Raw genomic sequence first — 17,608 nt, 5'->3', positions numbered from 1 at the left:
GGAATTTGGATCAGGAAAGCATTGTATCTGTCGATGGCTTTGGGTAGAATTGACATTTTCACAATGTCGAGTCTTCCAATCCATGAGTATGGTATGTTTTTCCACTTATGTAGGTCTCTTTTGGTTTCTTGCAGTAGTGTTTTGTAGTTTTCTTGGTATAGGTCTTTTACATCCCTGGTTAGATTTATTCCTAAGTATTTTATTTTTTTAGGGGCTATTATAAATGGTATTGTTTTCCTTTTCATTGTTCTCTTTGTTGGTGTATAGGAATCCAACGGATTTTTGTACATTTAACTTGTATCCTGCTACTCTGCTGAATCTTTCTATTCATTCCAGTATGTTTCTTGTGGAGTCTTTTGGATTTTCTATATATAGTATCATATCATTTTTCAAATAGGGACAGTTTTACTTCTTCATTACCAATTTGGATGCCCTTTATTTCTTTTTCTTGCCTTATTGCTCTAGCTAGAACTTCCAGCACAATGTTAAATAAGAGTGGTGATAAAGAACATCCTTGTCTTGTTCCTGTTCTCAAGGGGAATGTTTTCAGCCTCTCTCCATTAAGAATGATGTTAGCTGTTGGTTTTGTATAGATGCTCTTTATTATGTTGAAGAATTTCCCTTCTATACATATTTTATTGAGAATTTTTATCAGGAATGGGTGTTGGACTTTGTCAAATGCCTTTTCTGCAGAAGACTTTTATTTTCAGGTGTCATCAGGGCCTCTAGTAATTCCGTAAGATCATAGATGTGTTTGTATGATAAGTGTGTGTAACTGTGTGTGTGCGTGTGTGTGTGCGTGGTGTGGGTAGTGTAGGTGGTGTTTGTGTGTGTGTGGTGTGTATATGTGTGGTGTGTGTTTTGTGTGTGTGTGGTGTGGGGGGGTATGGTGGCTGTGTCTATTGGGTGTGGTGTGTGGGTGTGGTGGCGTGTGTGTGTGTATATGGTGTGTGGTGTATGTACATTTGTGATGTATGGTATTTGTGTATATGGGGGGGTGTGTATCTGTGTGTGCATATACAAATTAGAAAAAGATGTCCTTCCTCCAGGTGGATGCAGCAACACAGAGAAGTGTGCAAGGCTTAGGGAGGTGCAAGGGCTTGATTTCAGCTCCCTCTTACCTGTGGGCCAGGCACCCTCTTGCAGGGCAAACCTGCACAACTGTAAAGGCAGCCCTGAGTATTCAGCTCTCTGAAGGTTCTTCCTGAAATCCCCTTACTAGATTTGAGAACGGAAAATATCTTCCCTCTCCCCCATGCCAGCAACCTCTCTCCACAGACATTTTTAATCTTTACATTTCAACAACTTTTTATCCTTGAGGTGGGCATTGAGGGTTGCACAAATACAGATTTTCCCACACCTCTGCTTGGAAAGAGGAAGCTACTGAGACAGACACTCATTTCAGCTTCCAGCCACGATTATTGTCTATTTGCTTGTTTCACTCTAAAGATAAACCTGAGGCTGACATGGTCCCCGAATGCCTTCCTCCCCCCTCCCCCTGCCCTCAGCTGTGGCTTCCCATCTCTCTCTGGGACGAGGCAGCGGTCACACAGTGACTAGTGTTGGTCTCTACTCTGAGCCCAGGAAGGAGGAGTGAGGAGAATGGGGTACTGGTGCTGGCTGAGGGAGAAGAACAACTGCTAAAGAGAATCTACTTGTCTTGGAGTAACAACTGGATGAATGGAGATGTCACAGACCATAAGGTCTAAATCACAGTCGCCTAGGAGAGAACTCAATAGCAGAGCTTCTTCCTGATGTTAAACATCATTACACATAAACAGAAATGACAGTCAGTGTTCCAAACGCTGCTGCTATCAATGCTTACAACCAAGAGTCATGCTTCGGAGATAGCAACAAGGAACTAACAGTGGCAACGTCCATTTTATTGCCACTGGTGTAAAAGTTATTAGGATTATGCTCTTGTTCTATAAATTTAGTTTCTAAATGAGTCTCCATGCTGTTTATAATATCATCACCAAAAGTCATAATCCTGCAGCAGAACCCTCATTAGTCCTCTGTATACATCCCCCGAGGGCCAGGTGGTGGGGCCTGCTGGACTCTGGTGTAGGAGCAGTGGGGACCAGAGGCTTTCCAGGGAAACTAGAGCACTCTCCTTCCCAAATTCTCTTCCAGTGTTTGCTTTGCTCCATCTCCTCCCCAAATGACATTGGGCTTATATGTTGATGATCATATCAAAAGGCGGTGGGAGAAAAATAAATCTCTGCACAAACTTTCTTAACATCAAACAAAGACAGATCACCCAGCAGCCATGCGCATGAAATACCAGCCCAAGCGCACAAGAGACAACCAGATCCATTCCCGTTCACAGACAGAATCTGGAAACACAACACAAAACAAGGACACCTTCGATGGGAATGGGTTGGACGACTGGGTTTATTGTTTTGGCCACTGAACGAAAATTTATTTTGTAGGCAGTGTCATGGACTGAATTGTGTCCCCCCAAAATGTGTGTCAGCTTGGCTGGCCCATGATTCCCAGTATTGTGTGATTGTCCACCATTTTGTCATCTGATGTGATTCTCCTATGTTGTAAATTCTACCTTTGTGATGTTAATGAGGTGGGATTAGCAGCAGCTATGTTAATGAGGCAGGACTCAATCTACAAGATTAGATTGTGTTTTAAGTCAATTTTCTTTTGAGATATAAAAGAGAGAAGCAAGCAGAGAGACATGGGGAACTCATACCACCAAGAAACAAGAGCCAGTAGAGTAGCACATCCTTTGGGCCTGGAGTCCCTTCGCTGAGAAGCTCCTCGACTGGGGAGGATTGATGATAAGGACCTTCCTCCAGAGCTGACAGAGAGAGAAAGGCTTCCTTTGGAGCTGGCACCCTGAATTCGGACTTTTAGCCTCCTAGACCGTGATAGAATAAATTTCTCTTTGTTAAAGCCATTCGCTTGTGGTATTTCTGTTATAGCAGCACTAGATAACTAAGACAGGAAGCACTCTGCAATCAAATAAAAAAATTTAAACCAACTGATTAAAAGGGAACTATGAACCTCTTTGCGGCTGATTCTTAGCTTGACAGATTTCTGTAGGAGTAGATTTCCTGTATAAACCAGCATGCAGTGCAAACAAAATAATCTTCTGAGCAATAATTATTTTACCAAAAGGAGTTTCCCTTATAGTTGTGTTGATGTTTCTTAAAGTTTTCAATACAATCTGGGAAGGTGTATCTAATTTCTAATTTGTGTCTCCTATATTATCCAGTTTATGACTGGCAATTCTCTGTTGCATAATTCTCCCTCACCGAAGAGTGACACCTAGTATAATGCAGGATTATATCATAGTAACACAAAAACCCAAACCAAACCAGTTGCCATGGGGTTGATTCTGACTCATAGAGACCCTATAGGACAGAACAGAACTGCCCCATAGGATTTCCAAGGAATGGCTAGTGGATTGGAACTGCAAACTTTTGGTTGGCAGCCGAACACTTAACCACTGTGCCACCAGGGCTCCATATAGTAACACAAGAAAATGTAGAAGATCTGTATATTGCAGAGTCATTGAAGCCATCACCACTGAAGTGTTGACCAAGTGCTGCACAGAGGTTGCTCTAACCTTCTATGCAAAGCTGATAGCCATGGTGGGGGCTCAGCTGACTGCTGCCTCTGTCCTGAGAGACTGAGCCCAAACTCGGCCACACCAGGCTAAGTTCAAGGAGTTCTGGTCTGCAGAAACCCATGGCGAAGGGGGATTGAGAAAGGAAAGAGGGGAATAACCTATAACGGCACAGACACTGAATGGTAGCAGCCTACAAGGAGGTCAGTTGGGATTTCACAAGGTTCCCACATCATTGAAAGGACCAAAAGTTCAGCCCAACTTCACATGAGGCCAGATTTTACCTGTGCAATATAGAAGTCTCAATTGCAGAAAGATAAAATGAACTGGGTGACAAGACACATGCCAGGGGCAAATTATCACATCTGTGATGATGCAAACTTCCATGTGGATCAAATTCATTCCAGGGCCCAGAGGCCTATATCAAATGATTTTGGATTGTTCAGACTTCCAAAGAAGGTCTGAAGAATCCAGTAAATTCCACAGTCTCTGGAACTCTGGTGTATAGGAGGGTGCCTTTCTGGTCCCTAAACCAACATCATCCCCAAAGAAGGAATCTTGCTCAGGAGGTGTCATTTAGCCACTAGTGGATTTTCTTCTGTGGCTGACTTTCTTATGAAAAATCTCTCTGGATGTTATCACCTTCTTCTTTTTTTGACTTAAATTTTGCTTCCCTGAAAGTTCTATTCCTTGGACCCATTGAATCAACCCAATATTTCCTTCTTTACAGATATTTAAGGACATCCTTAATGTTTACTCTTAATATTTTGATTTTCAAACTAAGCACATGGAGTGTTCTCATCTTCTTCCCCTATGGCATGGATTCTACTATCTTTGCTAGGAGTCCATCGGGCTGACTGGAAAGACGTTGCTTTGCTATCAGACAGAACTGGTACTGAAGTCTCCCACGTAAAAACCAAGTCTCTCAGCCCAAGTTTTCTATTCTATAAAATGGAGACAATACAGCTGTACTGGTTATCTGTGGGTGCATGATAAACCACCTGAAAACATAGTGGCTTCAGAGCAGTTACTTAGGTTCATAGCTCTGACGTGCAGTTCTTCTGGCTGGGTTGGGTAAACTAATCTCAGCTGGGCTTGCACATGTGTGTGCAGTCATGGGCAGGTTGGCTGGGTGTTGGCAGGTCCAGAGTGGCTTCACTTGCATCTGGTAGTCAGACAGGATAGGGGAACAGGGGCACGTGCTCTCAGGCTGGCTCAAGCTCGTTCACATGGTGAAAGTGATCCCCAAGCAGCAAGAAAAGCCCAGTGTACACACACTTTCAAGCCTCTGCTTGCATCACATTTGCTAATGTTCCATTTGCCAAAGTCAGTCACGTGGCCCACCCAGGTTCAAGTGGTGGAGAACTAGACTCTGCTTCTTTATAGAAAGGACGGAGAAATGTGGGCATCTCTACAATCTATCACAAATGCCGCCTACATAGTGATGGCATGGGGGTTAAATGATAGAAAAATTGTAAAGGGTCTAGCACAGAGCCTGGCACATGGTAAGCATGCAATAAATTTTGATCTTCTTTATTATAAACTGAGGATAATAATAAAGTCTATGTGAAATGATTAAATGAGAATTAAATGAATATATTAATATATGTAAGAGGAATTACTTGGGAGGGATTGTTAATATTATTCCCATCCCTCTTTCTCTTTTTTTTTTTTAAATTACTCCCTCCTGACCTGCTTATATATTGTTTTAGTAGAAGCCATGGTTATCTGATACAACAACCGTTTAGTACTCCTTTTACCTATGCCACTTTCATCACTAAAGACAGCATAAGTCCTTGCTTTCCCAGCTTCCTTTGCAGCTAAGGGTGGTCATGTGACCCAGTTCTAGCCAATGAGATGAGAAGGGAAGTCAGCTAAAGGGAAGTTCGGTTTCTTGAGAAAAGGGATTGATGGTTCCTCCCCTCCTCCAACCTGGCATGAGGATATGGCGTCTGGGGCTATAGTAGACATCTTGTGACCACGAGATGACACACATGAGGATGAAGAGATAACTGAGGTAGTGCAGCCTAGAGTTTAGCAAAGACAAAAAGAGCTTGATGACATCATTGAGTAGCTGATGACATCATTGAGTAGCTGAGCCCACACCAACACTACTTGTTTCCAACCTTCTTGTTAAAAAGAAAAACAAACCAAACTCATTGCCATCGAGTCAATTCTGACTCATAGTTGTTAGATGATAAAAACAAATTCTTCCTTAATTAGCTGTTCATTAGGCTTCTGTTATTTGTGGATAAGCACACCCTATCTGATTCTATTAGTAACCCTCTTTTTTTTTTTTTAATTGTTCTTTAAGTGAAAGTTTACAGCTCAAGTTAGTTTCTCATACAAAAATTTATACGTACATCGTTCTGTGACCCTAGTTGCTCTCCCTATAATGTAATAGCACACTCTTTCTTCCCAACCCGGATTTCCCGTGTCCATTCAACCAGCTCCTGACCCTCTCTGTCTTCTCATCTCGCCTCCGTATAGGAGCTGCCCATTTAGTCTCATGTATCTACTTTAACTAAGAAGCACACTCTTCACGAGTATCATTTTATGTCCCATAGTCCAGTCTAATCTTTGTCTGAAAAGTTGGCTTCAGGAATGGTTTTCGTTCTGGGTTAACAGTAAGTATGGGGGTCATGTCTTCTGGGGTTCCTCCAGTCTCAGTCAGACCATTAAGTCTGGTCTTTTTACTAGAATTTGAGTTCTGCACCCCACTTTTTTTCTGCTCTGTTAGGGACTCGCTTTTGTGTTCCCTGTCAGGGCAGTCATTGGTGGTAGTCGGGCACCATCTAGTTCTGGTCTCAGGCTGATGGAGTCTCTGGTTTATGCGGCCCTTTCTGTCTGTTGCGTTAATATTTTCCTTGCGTCTTTGGTGTTCTTCATTCTCCTTTGCTCCTGGTGGTTGGGTCCAACTAATGCATCTTAGATGGCTGCTAGCTAGCTTTTAAGCCCACAAAGGGGTGTTTTTTGATCCATGCGGTAAGTTAGATGCATATACTTATCTTTTGTGGATTGAGCACCACTTCTCACTGGTTCTGGAGACTTGGATAGACTCTCCGCCACTCAGTCTCTCCCAGTGTGGAAAACACTTACGCAGCACCATTGCTTGTCTCACCGTGCACGCCAGCTGATCCAGCCTGTGGGGTGCTGGTTCCTGCCAGGTTAAGACTGGCAACTCCTGCTGCTTCTGAACCATCTCTCCCTCCCCCTGTCACTCAGTCCAATTCCTCAGCTTTGCCTTTGATGTTCAGGGCTCCTGGATTGTCATATACAATCAATTCACTTGTTTATTCGGGTCTTTGTTGTAAGAGGGACCACAGGGAAGTGTCTGACTACTTCGCTATTTTGGCCCAGCCTCCTCTGTAACCCTCTTAATATGTGGCCATCAGCGTATACATGTGTATGTGTCTCTCTACACATAGAGAAATGTGTAGAAAGATAGAAATCAAGCCAATAATTTTGGTAACATTGGAGGTGTAGGAAGAGATAAAATGTGGAGAGGGAAAATAATAAACGAAGAAATTTAAAATAAAATTTAATAAAAGATTTAGAAATAAAATAACTTTAAAAATAATAAAAATATATAGTATATATAGTAAGTTCATTGTAAACACTTTGTGATGGCAAACATTTAGAAACAATTGTTCTGCTAAAGGGATTTGGTACTTGCAAAAAAACAAAATCTCTGAAGTCCTTAAAAAATGCTGACGTATATATATTGGTAAATATGAAACAGGTTTCAGGAGATATAATGTTACTAGATATTATATTAACAAAATAGAGTGTGATCTCTTCTATGTATGTGTGCAGCACAAGCAGCCTGTTTGAATGGATGTGTGCCCAGATGACACTCGGGGTGTCTTTGGTTGTGGTGTTGAGTCATTTTCCCCCCATAATTTATTGTTGGCCTGAATATTCTAGTTTTTACACATTGTTGTGTTGTCATTAGCTGCCCTCCAGTCAGTTCCAACTCATGACAACCCCACATGCAATGGAACGAAACATTGTCCTATCTTGCATCCTCTTCATATCATTGGTATGTTTGAGTCCATTGTTGTAACCATTGTGTCAATTCATCTCAATGAACGTCTCCCTCACCTTCACTGGCGCCTCATTTTACCAATCATGATGTCCTTCTCCAGCAATCAGTTCCTCCTGATGATGCACCCAAAGTAAGCGAATCAAAGTCTTAGACAATATTCTGTGATCTATGTGGTTTTCAATGGCTCACTTTTGAAAGTAGATAACCAGGCCTTTCTTCCTACTCTGTCTTAGTCTGGAAGCTCTGCTGAAGCTTGTCCACCATGGGTGACACTGCTGGTATTTGAAATACCAGTGGCAGAGCTTCTAGCATCACAGCAACATGAAAGCCACAACATTATGACAAATAGCTATATTACTTCTGTAATATAAGAAAAAATACAAGATGACTTCTAGGAGAGTGCCTCCTTCTCCACAGGGGTCAGGGCAATGTGGCTCCCCCTAGCTTTCAGTCATTGAGGTGCAGGAGGGTCTGACAGGCAGTGGTAGGCCTAGAGGCTGTTCTCTGTCACATTTCAGCACCCTGGTAACAGGAGGGCATGAAAAGACCCTGTCTCCTCAGTACCTACTTGTCAGGGTTGATGATGGGATTAATCAGATTTAAAAACTGCCTTATAAAACTCATAGTTCCTCAGATATATGCAGGCTATAAATTTGAGGTGTTATTACATTATTATGACCTTCCCATCCCGGCTGGGGCTGCAAAATCAAGACTATCAAATATTATAGGCCTTACATTCTATTTTTATTATCAGAGTCTTAGATAATACATTTAAATGGGAGAGATTGAAAAATAAGATAACCTCTTCCCCACCAGTTATAACGGTGAATTCAGGTCTAAACTTCGAGAACTGTGTATGTGTGTTTTTCTTCCCCAAGAGAAAAAGATGAATCAGTAGTTTCGATTCATGTGTAAGGGTTTCTTCAAAGGTGGTGAAAATGTCTATGAAGTTGATCCCTCCTTGGGAAATTTTTTCATTTGTTTATTTTTGGTTGTTTTTGAGAATATACACAGCAAAACCTAGACCAAGTCAATAGTTTCTGCATGTACAATTCAGTACTTATATTACATTCTTCAAGTTGTGCCACCGTTCTCCTTTTCTGAGTTGTTCCTCCTCCATTAACATAATCTCACTGCCCCCTAAGTTTCCTGTTGTTCAGCTAAAGGGATTTGGTACTTGGAAAAAACAAAAATTTCTGAAGTCCTTAAAAAATGCTAATGTATATATATGGATAAATATATACCACTATGAAATAGGTTTTAGGAGATATAATGTTACTACATATTATATTAACAAAATATAGCATGATCTCATCTATTATGTGTGCAGTAACATCGAGTTGCTGTTGTCATTTTGATCCCATATGGATAGTTCTTAAAAGAGCATAATGCCCAAGGCAGACATTTTTTACTAGTTAAGCTGAACTATTGTTTGGTTTTAAAAGATTTCAAGGGATATTTTTTATTTAAGATTTTTTTTTTAGACTAAAAACATTGAATTTAGTATGTTTATTTGTAATAGCCTCAAAGGCAATGTCAATTGAAAGACAAGGTTGAGTACAAGTTTAACATATCATCGTCTTGATTCAAAAGAACTTGAGAAAGTTTGCTAGGGTTAAAGACTTTCTTACTATGAATGAAGAATTGAAAAGAGCTAGAAAAGCATATGATGAAGTAAACTACTGGTATAAATTTTAAAGATTATCTTCAGGGTAATAGTTTCAGGGCTTCATCCAGCCCCCATGGATCCAGAATGTCTGCAGTCCATGAGAATTTGAAATTCTTCCTGCATTTTCCCCCTTTTGACCAGGATTCTTCTATAGAATCTTTGATCAAAATGTTCATTTATGGTAACTGGGCACCATCCAGTTTTTCTGTTCTCATGGCAAAGGAGGCAGGTGTTCCTAGAGGCAATTAGCTACGCATTCCATATCCTCCTACTCCTAACTCTCCTTCCTCTGTTGCTTCAGGTTAATAGAGACCAATTGTTGTGCCTTGGATGGCCACTTGAAAGCTTTTAAGACCCCAGGCACTACGCAATGAACTGGAGGTACAATAGAAGTACTAAACATGCCATCAGGCCAGTCAACTGGGATGTCCCATGAAACCATGATGCTAAATCTCCACACCAAGCAACCAAATCCAATGAGGTTTTTGGTTGTATATAAGCAGCCTCAGCAGCTACTCTTTGTTGTCGTTGTTGCTGTAAACATATCTATCACACAACTTTTACCAGTTCCTTTTTTTCCAGGTGCACAACTTACTGACAGCAATTACAATAATCAGCTGTGTAACCCTACCCTTAATCAATGAAATTTCTCCATCACCGTTGACCACCTCCCCCCCCTTTCCCCTTTCTTCCTGCCCCTGGTAACCACCAATAAACTTTGGTCTCCATACATTGGTCTTTTACCGTCATTTCATAATAAGTGAGATCATACAATATTTGTCCGCTTGTGATTGACATATTTCACTCAGCAGAATGTCTTCAAGCTCCATCCGTATTGTAACGTGTATCAAGACTTTGTTTCTTCTACTGGCTGAGCACCTCCTTGAGAAATGTTACTGAATGAAATTTAGTGGCACCTAGTCTTAGCTGAAGTAGAATTTTTTCCCGTCTTTCCATTGGGTCTAAGAACGTATCTTTCTTTTCCTAATCTATTTCAAAACACGATTTTAAAATATTGAAGTAATGTTTTTCTTTCCCTTTAAATGTGCTTGTTCCAAGCTGGCAAACTAAGAAGTTTTTCCCCAGCATTTAATCTGTAATTTTGTAGGTTACACTCATTTGCAGATTTTAGAAAGTGCCTTTTATTCTTCTGTAAGTGCTAAAGCAATTTAGATTAATGGGCCTTGGACTCTTTGATACCAGTTTTTAAGGCATTTCAAAATCGGTGTAAGACGATTCCCTTTCATATGTGATAAGTAAGAATCTTGGCAGATGAAATACTTTTTTTTTTTTTTTTTTTTTTTTTTTTTTGCAGAAAAGAAATCTTTGGAGCTGCAGAAAAACTGTAGAGGAGCGAGGAAAGATCTTCCATGTTGCAATTTTCTTAATTTTTTTCCCCCTTTGGAAACCCTGCCCTTTGCAGCCGTTGGCAGGAAACGGGAAAAGAGGTGGCAAGATGCCGACTATGCGCGTAGGTCAAAGGTAGAACAGGCTAGCCCTTATCGGCTGGTACCCACGCTCTGCACCAGCACCGCTTTTGTCCAGAAAGGAAATGTTTACTGAACCGGAGAGTCTGCCTCGAGCTCCGTTTGTCGGCTCATGATGACCCTGCTGAGGATGAATGTTCTCTGACACGGCAGCAATTCAAGCCTCTGGGTGTGAGTTGACAGAAGCCCCAGTGGGGCCACAGCAGAAGGTGCGTGACCTGTGTGGCAGCTCACAAGGAGCCTGAGCACAGCGGCTGGAGACAGTGACCAAGTGGGATGAAGACCCACAGGTCCGCTCTGCTGCCCTGGCGCAGTGCAAGCTGTGGACGCGCATGGCTGCGTGGCTCTGTGCCCCCAGTATCGCTGCTTTTGTTAAAGGGCCAGGAGATAGAGGACGAATCTCACAGCATTTGCCTCCGCTTGGTCACAGACAAAACACTTTTCTTATCTTTGGTTGTGACAAATGCCAGGATGTGGGTGGATTACAGTTTGGTGCCGATGACAGCAGCAAACCGCCAGCCAGAAGCCAGTTGTTACTTGCTGCACTCAGTCAGCCCTGACGCATGGCAACCCCATGCACAATGGTATCAGACCATGGTGATCCACAGGCTTTTCCTTGCTGACTTTTGGAAGTTGATTGCCAGGTCTTTCTTCCGAGTCCATCTTTGTCCGGAAGCTCCACTGAAACATATTCAGCATGATAGCAACACACAGGCCCCCAGTGACAGACAAGAGGTGGCTGCTCATGAGATCCATTGGCTGGAATTGAACTGGGGTCTCCTGCATGGAAAGGGAGAGTTCTACCACTGTCAGAGAGGGGTGTAATTAAGCAGTGACTGCATAGATTTGTACCTCCCCACCCCTCAGCCGAGCGCAGGTGGCACCCTCCGTCAACCTAACCATGGACTGTGATCAGAGAGTCATGGGATTCCAGAGTCAGGTCGGAAAAAACTACTCTAGAAATATCTGATGTTAACACCACCAAGGACACGTTTTTTTTTCCTTCCAAGGATATCACGTTTTGATAGATTTTGTTTATAAAATTGTTCATAATTATATCAGAACTGATGACACCCCTACAATCTCCAATAAGTAGATAATAATTACAGTATATTTAGTTTTCTTTGTAGATTTTTCAATTAAAAAACAACTGAATCTTTTTCTTTTATGTTATTCAAAAACATGTCAAGAATTAGGCATAAATCCAAATCTCCCCCCATATCCTCCAACAGTCAAAACGGGACAAGAAGAGCAAATGAAACAACATAAAACCCAACTCACTGCATAATTGGAAGACAGAGAATGCCCGAACATTAAATTACCTGTAAGTAGGAGAATAAACACAAAATCTCAGCAAGCTATTTCTCATGTGCTCACTTCATGACTTTTTGGGAAGCAGAAGCAGTCTGGGAAGAACAGAATGGAAAAGAGAAGAGGGACCCTGTGTGGGACTCAGACTGACCTAAGATCTCTGCCCCCTAGAGAAAGACCACTTTAAGTGCAAAAACGCTAAGTGAGCATGATTAGAGGTGGCAGTCTCCAAAAGGCAACACCTCTGGGGGCAAAGCTATGAAGGAAGGGAGATGCACTCTTTGGAGAATCGCTGGTATAAGGGAAAGAAGCAACAGGGGGAAGTTTTAGGGTTCTGAAGGCAGGAGAGAAGGAAAAATGTCCACACAACCCCTCACCCCCTAAAAATGTCATCCATTAAAGAAATTGTACTTTCCTACAACTACAGAAGAGGTGACCTTGAACCAGGTCTCTTGTAAGACATCCAGTAAAATAAATAAGTAAAGCAGACCAAATATGTGCAAAAATGCTGTTAAAAAAACTAGAACACCTCGGCTGATGAAAATCTAACTCCCAAAATGATCACAAAGTAGAAGATAACCGTAACACAACCCTGAAAACAGAAGAGGTGACCTTGAACCAGGTCTCTTGTAAGACATCCAGTAAAATAAATAAGTAAAGCAGACCAAATATGTGCAAAAATGCTGTTAAAAAAACTAGAACACCTCGGCTGATGAAAATCTAACTCCCAAAATGATCACAAAGTAGAAGATAACCGTAACACAACCCTGAAAACAGAATTCAATATCATCAAACAAGCATTTGGTGATATAAAATCCACTCTGAAATCAAGAACTTAAAAGTTAAAACCAGAAACAGACAAAAATTGAAAGCAATGAAAAGAGGGTTGACGACTCTCAGGAAGGAAAAGGAAGAAGAAAGACAAGCTGACCTCAGAAATGAAAAAATAAGTTACAAGTTACCCAAGGGAGAAGAGACTCAAACAAAAATGTAATAAGGTGCATTGAAGAAAGGTAGGAAAGCAGCTACGAGAAGAAAAATGAGATAAAGAAGTAAAAAGGCTCAGAGAGAAAGCAACTGAAATGGAAGAAGGCAGAGAAAAACAACATACGTAATTGGAAATTATGAAGAAGAAAAACAAAATTAATATTTAAAACTAACCTAAGAAAACTTTCCAGAAATAAGAGAAAGCTTCAATTTACATATTGGTAGGGCCTACTTAGTACCTGGAAAAATTGACCAAGAACAATAAACTCTGAGACATATGCTAGTGAACTGTTAGAATTTAAAGGTAAAGGAAAAATCCTCAAGGCTTCCAAATGAAAAGATCAAATGATTTACAAGGGCACGGGAAGAAGCATGGCATCAGAGTTCTTCAAAACAACATATAAGAAATGTAACAATGAAATAGTTGTTTTTTTTTTTTAAAGTCATGGAAAATATGAACCAAAGATTTATATCAAGCCAAGCTAGTCTTCAAGTATGTAAGTAAGATTTGGTATTTATTTTTCTACTTAAAGGTAATTTAAAGTTTGGGCATTCTCTGTCTTCCAGTTATGTTGAGAGTTAGGTTTCATGTGGCTTCGTTTGCTCTCCTTGTTCCGTATTGACTTTTGGAAAATATGCTGGGAGGCTATAGAAAAAGAATTAAAAAAAAAAAAAAAGATAGGAAGGTGTCATGGACTGAATTGTGTCCCCCCAAAATATCTGTCAACTTGGCTGGGTCATGATTCCCAGTATTGTGTGATTGTGTACCATTTTGTAAATCTGGTGTGATTTCCTTATGTGTTGTTAACTCCATCACTATGGTGAGGTTATATGTGATTTTCTTATGTGTCGTAAACTCTGTCACTATGATGTAATATTATAGATTAGCAGCAGTTATACTGATGAGGTCTACAAAATTAGATAGTGTCTTAAGCCAATCTCTTTTGAGATATAAAAGAGAGAAGCAAGCAGAGAGACATGGGGACCTCATACAACCAGGAAAGCAGTGCTAGGAGCGGAGCATGTCCTTTGTATCTGAGGTTCCTTTGCTGAGATGCTCCCAGACCAAGGGAAGACTGATGCATCACAAGGACCTTCCTCCAGAGCCGATGGAGAAAGAGTTCCCCTGGAGCTAGTGCCCTGAATTTGGACTTGTAGCCTACTGGACTGTGAGAGAGTAAACTTCTCTTTGTTAAAGCCATCCACTTGTGGTATTTCTGTTATAGCAGCACTAGATGACTAAGACAGAATATATGTAATTATCTGTGAGGACTTCTTGAGGAATCAACTAGAGGATGAGCTTCATCCAAGAAATGACTGGAAAAACTTCATCGAAAGTACTGGTAGTGGGCATTTAATACATTTAATGGTAGGTCCATGAATAAAAATCAGAACAAGGGTGGATGAATAATATTTTACATACTATATGTTAGATGTTATGAGTTATATGTTTTCACAGAGTAGAAATCAACTAGAATTGGGAGGAAAGGGAGCAAAAAAGAGAAAAGCAGAATAATCTCATTGGTTGTTGTATAGGCAATGAGAGGGAGTAAAGATACCATTAAAAACTAACAACCACATAATAAAATACAAAAAATAAAATAATAGGTGATTAATGGCATTAAAAGGATCCCTGGTGACATAATGTTTAAAGCGCTAGGCTGCTAACTAAAGGATTGGTGGTTTGAACTCAACAGCTGCTCTGCAGGAGAAAGATGTAGCAGTTGGCTTCTGTAAAGATTACCACCTTGGAAACCCTATGGGGCAGTTTTGCTCTGTCCTACAGGGTCACTATGAGTTGGAGTCGACTCGGCAGCAGTGGGTTTAATGGCATTAAAGACAAGCCCTGGTAGCGCAATGTTAAGTGTTTGGCTGCTCACTGAAAAGTTGGCAGTTTGAACCCACCCAGAGGCTCCACAGGAGAAAGAGCTGGTGATCTGCTCCCGTAAAGATTGTTGTTGTTTGGTGCTGTGGAGTCCGCTCCAACTCATAGCAACCCTATGTATAACATAATAAAACAATGTCTGGTCCTGTGCCATCCTCACAATCATTGTTGCGTTTGAACCCGTTGTTGCAGCCACTGGGTCAATCCACTTCGTTGAGATTCTTCCTTTTTTTTTTGCTGACCCTCTACCAAGCAGGACATCTTTCTCCAGGGACTAGTCCCTCTTGATAATATGTCCAAAGTAAGTAAGATGAAGTCTCACCATCCTAACATCTAAGGAGCTTCCGGCAGGCCATGGTGTATTCAGTCGTCTTTGCCAACACCGTAATTCAAACGCACCGTTCTTCTTCGGTCTGCTGTTTTCACTGTCCCTCTTTCACAAGCATATGGGATCGAAAATACTATAGCTTAGGTTAGGCACACCTTAGTTATCAAAGGGACATCTTTGCTTTTTAATATTTTAAAGAAGACTTTTTGCAGCAGATTTGCCTAATGCAATGTGTCGCTTGAATTTTTGACTGCTACTTTTATAGACATTGATTGCTGAACCAAGAAAAATGAAATCCTTGACAGCCTAGAAAACCCTATTGGGCAGTTCTACTCTATCACACAGGGTTGTGATGAGTTAAAATCAACCTGACGGCACCTACCAACAACAGCATTAAAAAGATGTAAGTAAATAGGTAACCATTAGAATAAAAACTTAAACCTTCCTAAATACCAAAAGAAATTTAAAAACAACAGTAGCAAAGAAAACTCATCACACAGAAAAAGAAACAGCACTTTCAACATAATAAAGTAATTTTAAACAAAGTAATACGATATAGTCCAGACCAAACGTATAATACAATAATAAATACAAAGGGGTTAATTCACCTATTTAAAAAATTAATTGGCTCAAAAGAAAGACCCATTTATATTCTGTATATAAGAGATACAACTAAAACAAAGTGATTCAGAAAGGCTAAAAATGAAATGAAGAGCAGAAGTATACCAGGCAAAAGGAAATAATAAGAAAGCAGGGATTGCAACCCTGTTATCAAATAAAGTACAAGTCAAACCAAAAAACATCAAACATGACAAAGAACTTTTTTAAGCTAAAAGCCACAATCCGCAATGAAGACATAGCAGTTATGAATAGTTATGCACCAAGAAACACAGTAATCACCTTTATCAAGCAAAAACATCAAGGCATGCAAGAACACATAGAGGAAACACTTTAATGATAGGAGACTTCAACAAACCACAAAACATCAAGTGGACAAAAGAATGAAGATAACGAAGATTTAAACAACATAATATATATAGAGTTGTTGTTGTTAGGTGACATTGAGTAGATTCCAACTCAGGATGGCCCCATGTGTGCAGAACAGAATTGTGCTCCATAGGGTTTTCAAGGCTGTGACCTTTCGAAAGCAGATCACTAGGTCTGTCTCCCAAGGCATCTCTGGGTGAGTTTGAACCATTACCTTTCAGTTAGTAGTCAAGCACTTAACCATCGCACTACCCAGAGGCTTTTATATATATATATATATATATATATATATATAAAACCTGCTGCCTTTAAGTCAATTTAGACTCATAGCGACCCCTATAGGACAGAGTAGAACTGTCCCACTGGGTTTCCAAGGAGCGGCTGGTGGATTCAAATTGCTGACCTTTTGGTTAGCAGCTGAGCCCTTAGTCACTACAACACTAGGGCCCCATATATATATATGTTGTTAGGTGCCACTGAGTCGATTCAAACTCATAGTGACCTCATGTGAACAGAGTAGAACTGTCCCATAGGATTTTCTTGGCTATAATCTTCATGGAGGCAGATCAACATATATATGTGTATGTATGTGTGTGTATATATATACGTAAATATATATATATTTGTTGTTGTTGTGTGCTGATGAGTCAATTCCAGCTCATAGGAACTCTATGACAGAGAAGAACTACACCATAGGGCTTCCCAGGCCGTAATTTTTATGGGAGCAGATTGCCAGGTCTTTTCTCCTATGGAACTGACTGGTGGTTCAAACCATGTACCTTTCGGTTAGCAGCCAAGCACTTAACCATTGTACCACCAAGGCTCTCCCTCTCTCTACGTGTATCTATATATACACATATACATATACACATTACACATGCACATACACATATACATATATGTAAACATACGCATACATATACACATACACATGTATATACACTGTCTTAGTCATCTAGTGCTGCTATAACAGAAATACCACAAGTGAATTGCTTTAACAAAGAGAAGTTTATTTTCTCATAGTCTAGTAGGCTAGAAGTCCAAATTCAGGGCGTCAGCTCCAGGGGAAGGCTTTCTCTCTTTGTCAACTCTGGAGAAAAGTCCTTTTTATCAATCTTCCCCTGGACTAGAAGCTTCTCTGCACAGGAACCCCGGGTCCAAAGGACAGGCTCTGCTCCTGGCGCTGCTTTCTTGGTGGTATGAGGTCCCCCTGTCTCTCTGCTCGCTTCTGTCTTTTATATCTCAAGAGACTGGCTTAAGACACCATCTAATCTTGTAGACCTCATCAACATAATTGCCATTAATCCATCTCGTCAACATCAT

Source organism: Trichechus manatus, unplaced genomic scaffold (assembly GCF_000243295.1).
Source record: "Trichechus manatus latirostris isolate Lorelei unplaced genomic scaffold, TriManLat1.0 scaffold00146, whole genome shotgun sequence".
NCBI classification, from domain to species: domain Eukaryota; kingdom Metazoa; phylum Chordata; class Mammalia; order Sirenia; family Trichechidae; genus Trichechus; species Trichechus manatus.
The sequence above is the reverse complement of the archived record's forward strand: the minus strand, read 5'-3'. Positions refer to the sequence as shown.